Here is a 12,713-nt window from a genome sequence, read left to right on the forward strand (position 1 = left end):
AAAAAATGTGAGAAGGCAAAGTCTAGAAGAGTTAGAAGCACAGTTAGAAGGAGGATGGGTCAATCCTCAAAATAGAGGCCACTAGACAGATTTACCAATTGGAGGAGGGAGGCAGCATAGTAGAATATTTGAGGGGTGGCTAGGTGGCATAATGGATAAAGCACCGGCCCTGGAGTCAGGAGTACCTGGGTTCAAATCCAGTCTCAGACACTTAGTAATTACCTAGCTGTGTGGCCTTGGGCAAGCCACTTAACCCCATTTGCCTTGCAAAAACATAAAAAAAATATGGAGTTGGGTATCATTTGAAAGGAAATGAAAACAGACCAATATAACTAGATAGTAATAGTGTGAAGTGTAAAGTGTAAGAAGTGTGGAGAGGTAGGGAGGTATCAGTTCATAAAGAACTTTAAATACCAAAGGAGTTTATATTTGATCCCAGAAGTAATCAGGAATTATTGGAGCTCACAGAACATGAATATGAATATGAATATTCCCAATATCGTTTTAACTAAAATTTTTCAAAACCAGGATTTGGTCCAAGATGGGTTCAAGGCTCAAGCTATGCCTCTCTTGACACAGCTTTCTAGTGGTTTCTGGCTAACGTTGTTGTGGCTTCTTGATCGTTTAGAGGCATAAAAGTTCCCACCTATATAGGACCAGTGTCCTTCAGACTTGGAGAATATTTGAATACCATATGAGTCAGCCTGTTGGTCAGACACGTTTCCACGCAGGGACTCTATCTACCCTAACTAGGAGTATGGATGTCTTTGCTAGGCTAGAGCTAAGCAAATCTCCTTTGGTTAACTGATCAAAGACCTATGAGTGTTTTGTTGCCAGCTAACATCTTACCTAAATAAATAGGTGCCATATTGAGTCAAATAGGTCAAGGAGACAGCAGTGTCACAAAAACCTGGAAGGTTATTGATATGCAATAAAATTACCTGTAACAAAGGGCATGGAAAGATAAATAAGAAAATTGGAAATTAAATAATTTAATTTTAAAGAATGAGTGGATCAAATCACAAACCATAGAAATATTCTTTTCATCCAATAAAATAACAATGAGATATGACACCAAAATTTATGGGATGCAGTCAAAGCAGTTTTGGGGGGAAATTTTATATCTCTAAATGCTCATTGGAGGAGATTAATAAATTGAGTATGAAACTAAAAAAGCTAGAAAATGAACAAATTAAAGATCTCCAATTAAATACCAAATTAGAAATTCTGAAAATCAAGAGAGAGATTAATAAAATTGAAAGAAAACCATTGACCTAATAAATAAAACTAAGAGTTGGTTATATGAAAAAATAAATAAAATAAATAAAAAATCAATAAAATAAATAAATCTTCCAGTATCAAAAATGAAAAGGGTGAACAAACCACCAATGAAGAGGAAATTAAAGAGTTAATTCAGAGCTACTTTGCCAAACCACATGCCAATAAATTTGATAACTGAGTGAAATGGATGAATATTTACAAAAAGACAAACTGCCCAGATTAACAGATGAGGAAATAAAATACTTAAGTAACCCCATTTCAGAAAAGGAAATTGAAGAAAGCATCAATAAACTCCTTAAGAAAAAGTCTCCATGTCTGGATGGATTTAAAAGTGAATTCTACCAAATATTTAAGGAATGAATTATGTTAAGGAGTTAATTACAATTCTACATAAACTATTTTTAAAAAAATAAGAGAAGAGTTCTATAAATTTCTTTTATGACACATACGGTACTGATACCTAAACCAGGAAGGATCAAAATAGACAAAGAAAATTATAGACCAATCTTCCTAATGAACATTGATGCAAAAGTCTTTTAAAAAAATTAGCAAAGAGATTACAGCAAATTATTTTATTTATTTATTTTTGTTTTTTGTAATAATGAATTTAAGTGACTTGCCCAAGGTCACATAGCTAAGTAAGCATGAAATGTCTAAAACCTGATTTGAACTCAGGTCCTCCTGACTCCAGGGCTGGTGCTCTATCTACTATATCACCTACCTGCCCCTACAGCAAGTTATTACTAGGATAATATACCATGATCAGGTAGGATTTAGACCAGGTAGGCAGGGATGGTTCAATATTAGGAAAATACTAATTAAACATATCAATAGCAAAACCAACAGAAATTATATGATTATCTCAACAGAGGCTGAAAAAGCCTTCGATAAAATACAACATCCAATTCTATTTTTAAAAAGCACTAGGAAATATTGGAATAAGTGGAGTTTTCCTTAAAATAATAAGCAGTATCTATCTAAAATCATCAACAAATATTACATGTAATGAGGATAAACTGGGATCATTTTCAATAAGATCAGGGGTGAAACAAGGATGCCCATTTATCGCCAACTTTAGTAATAAGAGAAGAAAAGAAATTGAAGGAATCAGAACTGGCAATGAGGAAGCACAGCTTTAATTCTCTGCAGATGATATGATGGTATACTTAGAGAACTCAAGAAAATCATCTAAAAAGCTATTTGAGGGCAGCTAGGTGGCACAGTGGATAGAGCACTGGCCCTTGGAGTCAGGAGTACCTGAGTTCAAATCAAGCCTCAGACACTTAATAATTATCTAGCTGTGTGGCCTTGGGCAAGCCACGTAACCCCATTTGCCTTGCAAAAAAAAAAAGCTAAAAAAAAACTACTTGAAACAATGAACAAATATATCAAAGCAGCAGGATGTAAAATAAACCCACATACATCATCAATATTTCTATTTATGAAACCCAAGAGAAAGAGATAAAAGAGAAATTACATTTAAAGTAATTGCAGGCAACATTAACTACTTGGAAATCTACTCCTGGAAAAAAACCCAGAAACTGTATAAAAACAGTTACAATTACACAAATAAAGTCAGATCTAAACAATTGGAAAAATGTCAATTATGCATGGTTAGGTTGAGCTAATATAATAAAAATGATAATTCTACCCAAATTAAATTTCTTATTTAGTGTCACACCAATTAAACTACCAAATAACTATTTTAGCAAGCTAGAAAAAATACTAACAAAATTCATATGGAGCAACAAAAGGTCAAGAATATTAAGGGAACTGATGAAAAAAAATGTAAAGGAAGCTAGCCTAGCTCTACCAGATCTAAAACTATACTGCAAAGCAGCAGTCATCAAAACTCTGATACTGGATAAGAAATAGAGTAATGGATCAGTGTATTACAATAAAGAAACAGTAGTAAATGACTACAGCAATCTACTGTTTGACAAACCCAAAGACATTAGCTTCTGGGATAAGAACTCACTAGTTGATCAAAATTGTTGGGAAAACTGGAAAATAGTATGGCAAAAACTAGGCATAGACCCACATCTCCCCATACCAAAATAAGGTCAAAAATAGGTACAGAATTTAGACATAAAGTGTGAAACCATGGACCAAATTAACAGATCAAAAAATACTCTATCGTAGAGTGGTGAGGGGCCCGGCGGCTTTCCCCATCCCCTGAGCCCGAGCCAGCTGCCTTTAAAAGCTGCAGGGGAGCGCAGCCTGGGGGCAGCCGCTCTTGCCTGCAGCCCAGAGCCCGGGGAACCCGCCGCTCAGAACCCAGGACAACCCGGCCCCCAGCTCCTCCCGGTTCCCGGTGCCCGGGCCGCCTCAACTCTCCAACTTGCACAAGGTTGCCCTTCAACTCCGGCCAGGACAGGATTGGCACATCAGTGAGTTTCTGACCAGTTATACCTCAAGTCTCCAGGCTCAGATGCGTGAGCAGATCCACTGGCCCTACCATGCTGCTTCTTCTACTGGGTCTGATGGCTGGAGCCTGTTTCTCTTCCCTTGTACCAGAGAAGGAGAAGAATCCTCAGTACTGGAGAGACCAGGCACAGCAGACCCTCTGGCATGCTCTGATGCTCCAGAAGCTCAACACCAATGTAGCCAAGAATGTGATCTTGTTTCTGGGAGATGGATTGGGGGTGTCCACTGTGACCGCTGCCCGGATCCTCAAAGGCCAGCTTCACCACATGTCCGGAGAGGATTTCCAGCTCGAAATGGACAAGTTTCCTTTCGTAGCTCTGTCCAAGACATACAACACCAATGCCCAGGTCCCTGACAGTGCTAGGACAGCCACTGCCTATCTCTGTGGAGTGAAGAGCAATGAGGGTATGCTTGGTGTGAATGCTGCTGTCATCTGATCACAGTGCAACACCACCAGAGGCAATGAGGTCACCTCCATCTTATGCTGGGCCAAGGATGCTAGGAAATCTGTTGGCATTGTGATCACCACCCGAGTGAACCATACTACGTCTAGTGCTGCCTATGCCCACTCCACTGATAGGGATCAGTATTCAGATAATGAGATGCCCCCTGAGGCCTTGAACCAGGGCTGCAAGGACATAGCCTACCAACTCATCCACAACATCCCAGACATTGATGTGATCATGGATGGAGGTCGGAAATACATGTTTCCTAAGAACACAACTGATATGGAGTATGGGGATGATGAGAAGGCAAGAGGGAAAATGCTGGACAGGCAGATCTTCACCAATGTTTGGAAGGAGAAAAAGCCTTGGAACAAGAATGCCCACTATGTCTGGAACCATAAGCAGCTTCTTGAACTGGACTTGAACCAGGTGGACTTCCTCCTGGGACTCTTTGAACCAATGGATATGACCTATGAACTCAACAGAAATAATCAGACAGATCCATTGCTGACTGAGATAGTAGAGGTGGCCATCAAGATCCTGAGAAGGAACCCCGAGGGCTTTTTCCTGCTGGTAGAAGGGGGAAGAATTGACCATGGCCATCATGAGGGAAAGGCCAAACAAGCTTTGCATGAGGCTGTGGAGATGGACTGGGCCATCAGGCATGCTGGTACCCTGACCTCCCTGGAGGACACCCTGATTGTGATTACAGCAGACCACTCCCATGTCTTCACCTTTGGTGGCTACACCCCCCAAGGAAACTCCATCTTTGGGCTTGTCCCCATGTTGAGTGATACAGATAAGAAACCCTTCACCTCTATCCTGTACGGAAATGGACCTGGCTATAAGGTGGTGGCTGGAGAGAGGAAGAATGTTTCCACTGTGGACTATGCTCATGACAACTACCAAGCCCAGTCAGCAGTGCCCTTATGCCATGAAACTCATGGGGGTGAAGATGTGGCTATGTTTGCCCTGGAGGATGCTGATGGTTTCTCCCTCACCACATTGCACCACCCTTGTCCTGGGGAGTCACCTTCTTCCTCCTCACCCCATTTGGAACAGGAGTCTCACTCTACCTGTAGACTTTCAGGTCCACAGCCTGGATCTTCTTGCCCTTATGCTGCAGTCTCACCTCCAGGAATAGAGGGGCAGGGAGGACAAGGTCTAGCTCCTCCAGTCTTCATTGCGATTCTCCCTAGGAAGTAAGCTATGATAAGACTAAGGGGAGGGGAGAAGTGGGACTTCTGGCCCTGCAATGACTTGGGTCAGTTCTCTAGTAGGACAAACTTCCCTTTCTTCCTTCCCCTTCACCCCAACTCTGGTTCCATCATGGGTCCAACCCTCAGCTTAACAAAGAGCCATCAGACTCAGTATGACCGGCATGGCAAGAGAGGGGCAGGGGACACTGAGCTGGGAAGGGGCAGGGTTTCTAGGACAACCATCTCTCTTCCTTGTTACTGTTATTGCCATTTTTAATCTCCAACAAAATCCTGTTAGGTTATTTATCAGATCTATGGGAAGTGGAGAATTTATGACCAAGCAAGAAACAGTGTACATTATAAATTGCAAAATGAATGTTTTTGACTACATAAAATTAAAAAGGCTTTGCAGTAATAAAAACAATGCTGGCCAAAATATGAAGGAAAACAGAAAGCTGGAAAACAATTTTCACAGCTGGGGTTCTGTTAAAGGTCTCAAATATATAAATATATATCTAAAATATATAGAGAATTGCATCAAATTTATAAGGTTACAAGTCATCCCCCAATTGATAAATGTTCAAAGGATATGGACAGTTTTCAAATGAGAAAATTAAAGCTATATATGATCAAATGAAAAAATGCTCCAAATCATTACTGATTAGAGAAATAAAAATTGAAACATTTGTGAGATTCCAACCTCTCATCTATCAGATTGGCTAAGATGACTAAAAGGGAAAACAATGTTGGAGAGGTTGTGGTGGAACTATGCCTCAAAGAGCAATAAAACTGATCATACCCTTTGACCCAGCAATATCAATACTAGGCCTATATCCAGAAGAAATCATAAAAAAATGGGAAAAGTCCCACATGTTCCAAAATATTCACAACAGTTCCTTATATAATAGCAAAGAAATGGAAACTGAGGGGGATGCCCATCAATTGGGGATTGGCTGAACAAGTTATAGTATATGAATGTTATGGAGTTCTATTGTTCTCCAACAAAACATGAATGGTCAGACTAGAGAAGCATGGAACAAATTACAGGAACTGATGCCAAGTGAAGGGAGCAGAACCAAGAGAACATTGTACACATTAACAAGTTGTTGTAAGTTGATCAACCTTGCAGATGCAGCTCCTTTCAGCAGTTCAGAGAGCTAGGATAATGCTAGGAGACCTGCTATGGACAATGCTATCCACCTCTAGAGGAAGAAAAAAAAAACCAAAAAACCCCCTACAGAATCTGAATGAAGACTACATTCACTTTTCATAAATTTCTTAGTTTTTTTCCTATCTCATTGTTTTCTTTTTTCCCCTTAATACTAATTCCTCATACAGAAAACGACTAATCTATAAATACATTAAACACAAATGTTCACCAAACTTTGCCATTGAGGGGCGGGGTTAGGAAGAGAGGGTGGAAAGAAATTATGTAACTTAAAAATACGCATATACATATAGATGAATGTTGAAAATTTTTCATAGAATGTAACTTGGAAAAATAAAATAAATTATCAATTAAAAAAGAAAGAAAGGTTTAGGTGTTTTTATAGGAAGTAGGGAGTAAGTTAGTAAAAAGGGAGAAACTGAAAATTAGGGCAAAAGTGAGGATGATCATTAGAGCAATTTGCTGGAAAGGATGCAATCAAAGATACAGATTAAGAGGTTTGCCTTGGCATAGAAAAAAACCTCTTTATCTTTGTAAAGGCAAGAATGAAGGAAGAGAAAAATAGAAAAAATATCTGAGTGATATTTCAATTTTTTCCAGTGAAATATGAAGCAAATTCTTTGCTTAAGAAGGTAGGGAAGAGAATCTTCTAGTATAGGCCTGAGGAGTAAAGAGAAGATTTGGAACAGCTTTTAGGGAATATGGAATGATGATAGTTGACCTTCATTCTTGAAGACCATGACATCAGGGAAGTGTTACCATAACAAGCAAGGGAATTGGATTTGAGTGAAGGAGTGCTGTGCTAAGACACCAGTCTCACTTTCTCCTCCAGAGCCATCTGGGTCCAGTGGTCAAATATGAATCAGGGCAATTGGATGTGAAGCAACCAGGATTAAGTGATTCGCCCAAGGTCACACAGCTAGCAAGTATCAAGTGTCTGCATCTGGGATTCGAACTCCTGTTCTCCCAACTGTAAGGTCAGTACTCCATTCACTGTGCCACCTAACCCTCTATGTGAGTGTGGGATAGTGAACTGAGGAAGGTAGAATAGAATGCCTGCCTGGTTGCAGTGAGGAGTCAGTTGAGATTTGATCACATAAATTTGTAGTAGGCCTATTCAACAAGATTTCATGATTTCCTCCAGCTCCATACAACAATTTGGAAATAGGAGATAAGGAAGCAGATTGAAAATAATCCAGAATTGGGGTCTGGCAAGACATGATTTGAGGTTAAGAGAACATGGGAATCAAGGGCGGAAAATATTGGGCTCTGTGCTGCTGCAATAATACTGATGAAGGATTTCAGTGTAGATATCTGCTGGAGCACTCTATCTGCCTGTCTGTATTATTTCTCAAATGCACATGAGAGCATGAAGGCATGCATACACACATACACATAAAGCCAAAAGAGGGATAAAATAATTATGGAAGAATTTTAAAAACAAAATAATTTTGAAAAAGCAAGTTTTGACTATTAGAAATTTAAGGATGGGATAAATATGAGTATCAACCTTCAAATGTTTCTAAATCAGAGCCTCATGTATCCTTTGAAGATTCTTCTTTCAGAGTGTTGATGAGATCCAAATCAGATACAGGGTTTGGGTAGAGATAGAAAAAGTAAGTGCTATGTAAGAACTGAAATTCCAGATAAGTGAATTCCGAATCTGTATTCTTACAGCTTTGTTAATCCATAAGATTCAAACTTGTTTTCATCACATGAAATTAGCAATTACCAGAATGTCAATCTGATTAGATTTTGGTCTATTTTACTAAATTATACTAAGTCTTATCACTTAACAGGCTTTAGAAACATTAGGTTGAGGAAAATACAAACCTGCCCGGATCCATACACAGCACAGGAGGTACTTGCTAGACTCCTTAAGATGATGGGGGGGGGGGGGCACGGAGCCAAGATGGCTACAAGAGCGGATCATGTCTTAGGTGCTCTCTCATAAAATTTCTAAACTAAGGACTCTAACTAAATTTTCAAGAGACAGAACCCACAGAGGGATGCAGTGAGACAGTTCTCCTACTCAAGGTAACCTGGAAAAGAGCAGAAAGGCTCTGCTCCCCGGGGTTGGAGGGGCATTCCGCCAGAGGGGTGGCCTGCCAGAGTGAAAGAACTTCAGCCCCCTGGAGGCAGTCCCAGGGCACTGGGAGCCCCGGCTCACAGCAGTGGGGGAGTTTCGTGACCTACACCCCGGGAGCACCGGTCACAAATTGGGGGAACAGCAGGGGGGACCTCTGCCAGAACGAGCATGTGAAGCCCAGCCCTCAGGGTACAGAGCTAGCAGCATGGCCAAAGCAGTCCAAATCCAGGAAACAGAATCAGGCAGAGCCAGTAAGCAGGAGCCCCAGGGCATGAGCCCATTGAACCTAGGGAGGGGAGTAAAGAGAGAGAGAGACTGCAGAGCTCTGTCCTCTGTGTCTGGAACAGGACTCTGGGGTTCTGACCACATTCAGATCCTGATCGCAGTCTAGGCCCCCATAGAACAGCAGTCTCCCCCCCCCCCACCTCAGCCCCATGGCAGAGGTGGGTGCATATGTTCATTCACAGAACAGGAGGGAGGACAGAGCCTCTCACACTGAGACCCTTGTGGGAGTGTCCCAAAAGCTCAGGAAGCACCCCAAAACAGGCTAAGGCTGGGAAAAATGAGCAAGCAGAGAAACAAGAGGAACACCATTGAGAAATATTTTGCCTGTGAGCCCAAGAAGGATCAAAACACTCAGTCTGAAGATAAGGAAGCACAAGCTCCTGCATCTAAAGACTCCAAGAAAAACAGAAATTGGGCTCAGGCTATGACAGAGCTCAAAAAAGACTTTGAAAATCAAATGAGGGAGTTTGAAGAAAAACGGGGAAAAGAAATGAGAGAGATGCAGGAAAAACATGAAAATGAAGTCAGCAGCTTAGTCAAGGAAATCCAAAAAAAAAAAATGCTGAAGAAAACAGTATGCTAAAAACAAGCTTAGGTCAAATGGATAAAACAGTTCAAAAACTTAGTGAGAAGAATGTTTTAAAAAGCAGAATTGGCCAGATGGAAAAAGAGATAAAAAAGCTCTCTAAGGAAAACAAATCCTTCAGACAAAGCATAGAACTCAGGGAGATTGATGAATTTATGAGAAACCAGGACTCAATACTTCAAAACCAAAAGAATGAAAAATTAGAAGAAAATGTGAAGCATCTCATTGAAAAAACAACTGATATGGAAAACAGACTTAGGAAAGATAATTTAAAAATTATTGGAATACTTGAAAGTCATGATCAGGAAAAGAGCCTTGACATCATTTTCAAAGAATTACTACAGGAAAATTGCTCTGATATCCTAGAAGCAGAGGGGAAAATAGAAATTGAGAGAATCCATCTATCTCCTCTGGAAAAAGAGATCCAAAATAACCAACCCCCAGGAATATTATAGCCAAGTTCCAGAACTCCCAAGTCAAAGAGAAAATATTACAAGCAGCCAGAAGAACACAATTCAAATACCGTGGAGCTGCAATCAGGATCTCACAGGACTTAGCAGTAACTACATTAAAAACTCGTAGGGCTTGGAATATAATATACCAGAAGGTGCTTAGAATGCAGCCAAGAATCAACTACCCAGCAAAAATGAATGTCCTCTTCCAGGGAAAAAGATGGAACTTCAATGAACCAGGGGAATTTCAAATGTTCCTGTTGCGATGGCCAGAGCTGAACAGAAAGTTTGATCTTCAAATATAGGACTCAGGTGAAGCATAGAGATTGGAGGAGAAGCGGAAAATATGAGGGACTTAATGATGATGAACTGCATGTATTCCTGCATAGAAAAATGACACTGATAATACTCATATGAACCTTCTCAATTAAGAGAGCAGGAACAAGGAGCTTTTATAGAGGAAGCATAGGAGAAAGCTGAATTTGAGGATAAAATATGGTATAAAAATGGAATCAATAGAAAAAAAGGGAAATGTAATGGGAGAAAGAAAAAGGAGAGGGGGAATAGGCCAAGATATTTCATATGATAAGATTTTTCTTTATTGCAATGAGCTGTTGCAATGATATGGAAGGGGGGAAGGCAAGGGGGAAGGAGGGAATCTCAGCTCTCATCAGAGGTGGTTAGGAGAGGAAATAGCATATATACTCAATGGGGTATAGGGATCTGGAGTAAGAAGGAAAGAAGGGGGACAGGGGGAAGGGGGGATGTGAGTGATGGAGGAGAGGATGGACCATGGTGGGAGAGTGGTTAGATATAACACATTTTCTTTTTTACTTCTTGCAAGGGGCTGGGATTGGATTGCCTGTCCAGGACCATAGGGCCAGGTGGATGCTGGGCCTAAGGGGTGGTATGGGGGCTCGGGGCCTCTTGGCCCCAGGGCCAGGGATCTGTCTGCTGTGCCACTCAGCTACCCTACAGCAGAGTCAGAGTGAAAGGAGAGAGAAAATAGAGTACATGGTAGTGGAGAAATAAGAAAGGAGGGAGTTGCGATCAGCAATGGCAACGTTGGAAAAATATGGAAGTAACTTTTGTGATGGACTTATCATAAAGAATGTGATCCACCCATGACAGAGTTGGTGGTGTTGGAACACAGACTGAAGCACATTTTTTATTAGTATTATTATTGGGGGGGGGTACGGGACAAATGGGGCCAAGTGGCCTGCCTGGGGCCACATAGCAGGGTGATCATTGGGTGTCTGGGGCCAGATTCGGACCCAGGTGCTCCTGGCTCAAGGGCCAGTGCTCTGTCTGCCACCCAGCCAGCCCTACTATTATTATTACTATTTTATTTTATTTTACATCTTTTTTTTCCCTTTTTTTGGTTTATGCAGGGCAGTGGGGTTGTGGTGGCTTACATGTCACACAGCTGGGTGATTGTTGGGTGTACGGGGCCGGATATGGGCTTGGGTGCTCCTGGCTCCAGGACTGGTGCTCCTTCCACTGAGCCACCTGGCCATACCTACAATTATTACTATTTTTTTAATTTTAATTTTTTTTCTCTCCCCTTTACTTTATCACTCAAGTGAGTCTATATTTTCTTGGGGAGGGGCTATTTTGTTTACTCTTAAACAAGAATATTTTATTAATGTATAAAAAACATTATTTGTACAAAATGAGAATAAATAAATATCAAATTTTTAAAAAAAGATCATGGAGGCTTGGGTAGGCTAGGTGGCACAGTAGATAGAACACAGGCCCTAGAGTCAGGACCTGAGTTCAAATGTGACCTCAGACACTTAATAATTACCTAGCTGTGTGGCCTTGGGCAAGCCACTTAACCCCATTGCCTGCAAAAACTAGAAAAAAAAAGATCACAGATGCTGACAAAGCTATAAGCTACATTGGGTTTCTTTCTTCACTCTATTGCAACCTTGTTAGATTAGTTCTATTAGTTGTAGACCTCTCTATCCTAATCTGTAAATTGCATATCACTTTTGCATAAACTGATATTGATTTGAGAACAGAGGCCCACATACTACAGTTTTTCTGGTCATAGTTCTGATTACTGTGTTTATGAAGAGGCTCACCATGTGGTCTCTAGCTAACACTAGCTTCATGAGAGAAAACTGTGACAAAAGGGGTAAAGGAAATGGGTGGCTCTTCCCATTGAATACCTCCAGATTGACCATTTAACTATGAGACTCATAGGTTACAGGGATGTTTTGATGTACAGAGACCAGTTGAGCTATTGAGTAGTTTCTTTTCCTGTCAATCAGTTATACCAAGGTTCCTGAATAGACAACTTTGGATACCTTACTCCTATGTGTTAACTGCCATGATTGACCTCAGCCAAGCAGAGGAAGTAAATTCTGATTAGCCACTGGATTAAGTTATCCTAACACCAATAATTAGTCTTTGGCCACTTGTTTGTTTGAATGACATGACCAATGATGGTACCATAAATATGGTTAGCATCAAAAGGGCTTGTACAAAGTCAGCCATTGGGACAGGGACAATCTGAACACCATGTTTTTTTTTAACCTTGTTCAACCTTAAGAGTATGGTACTCAATCATCCTTCAGGAGAAGGAATAGGACTAATTAGGACTCATTCTTAGGACTAATCCTATTTCCTGCAGACTAAGGGCCAACTCCTGATGATGTTGTAATAGGGAGGAGCTGAAGTGACACTAATCCCACCTCTTGAATGGTTTACCAATGAGGATTATTTTACCCTTATGCATGAATTATTTTATTATTTTTCTTCAGTCATTTCAATCT

General features: G+C 40.6%; 1 pseudogene; it reads left to right on the forward strand.

Moving 5' to 3' along the window:
* The first annotated feature begins 3,572 nt into the window (after nt 1-3,572).
* On the forward strand, nt 3,573-5,389 carry LOC141503063 (alkaline phosphatase, tissue-nonspecific isozyme pseudogene; annotated as a pseudogene).
* Nucleotides 5,390-12,713: the final 7,324 nt, after the last annotated feature.

This window comes from Macrotis lagotis, chromosome X (assembly GCF_037893015.1).
Source record: "Macrotis lagotis isolate mMagLag1 chromosome X, bilby.v1.9.chrom.fasta, whole genome shotgun sequence".
Classification (NCBI taxonomy): domain Eukaryota; kingdom Metazoa; phylum Chordata; class Mammalia; order Peramelemorphia; family Peramelidae; genus Macrotis; species Macrotis lagotis.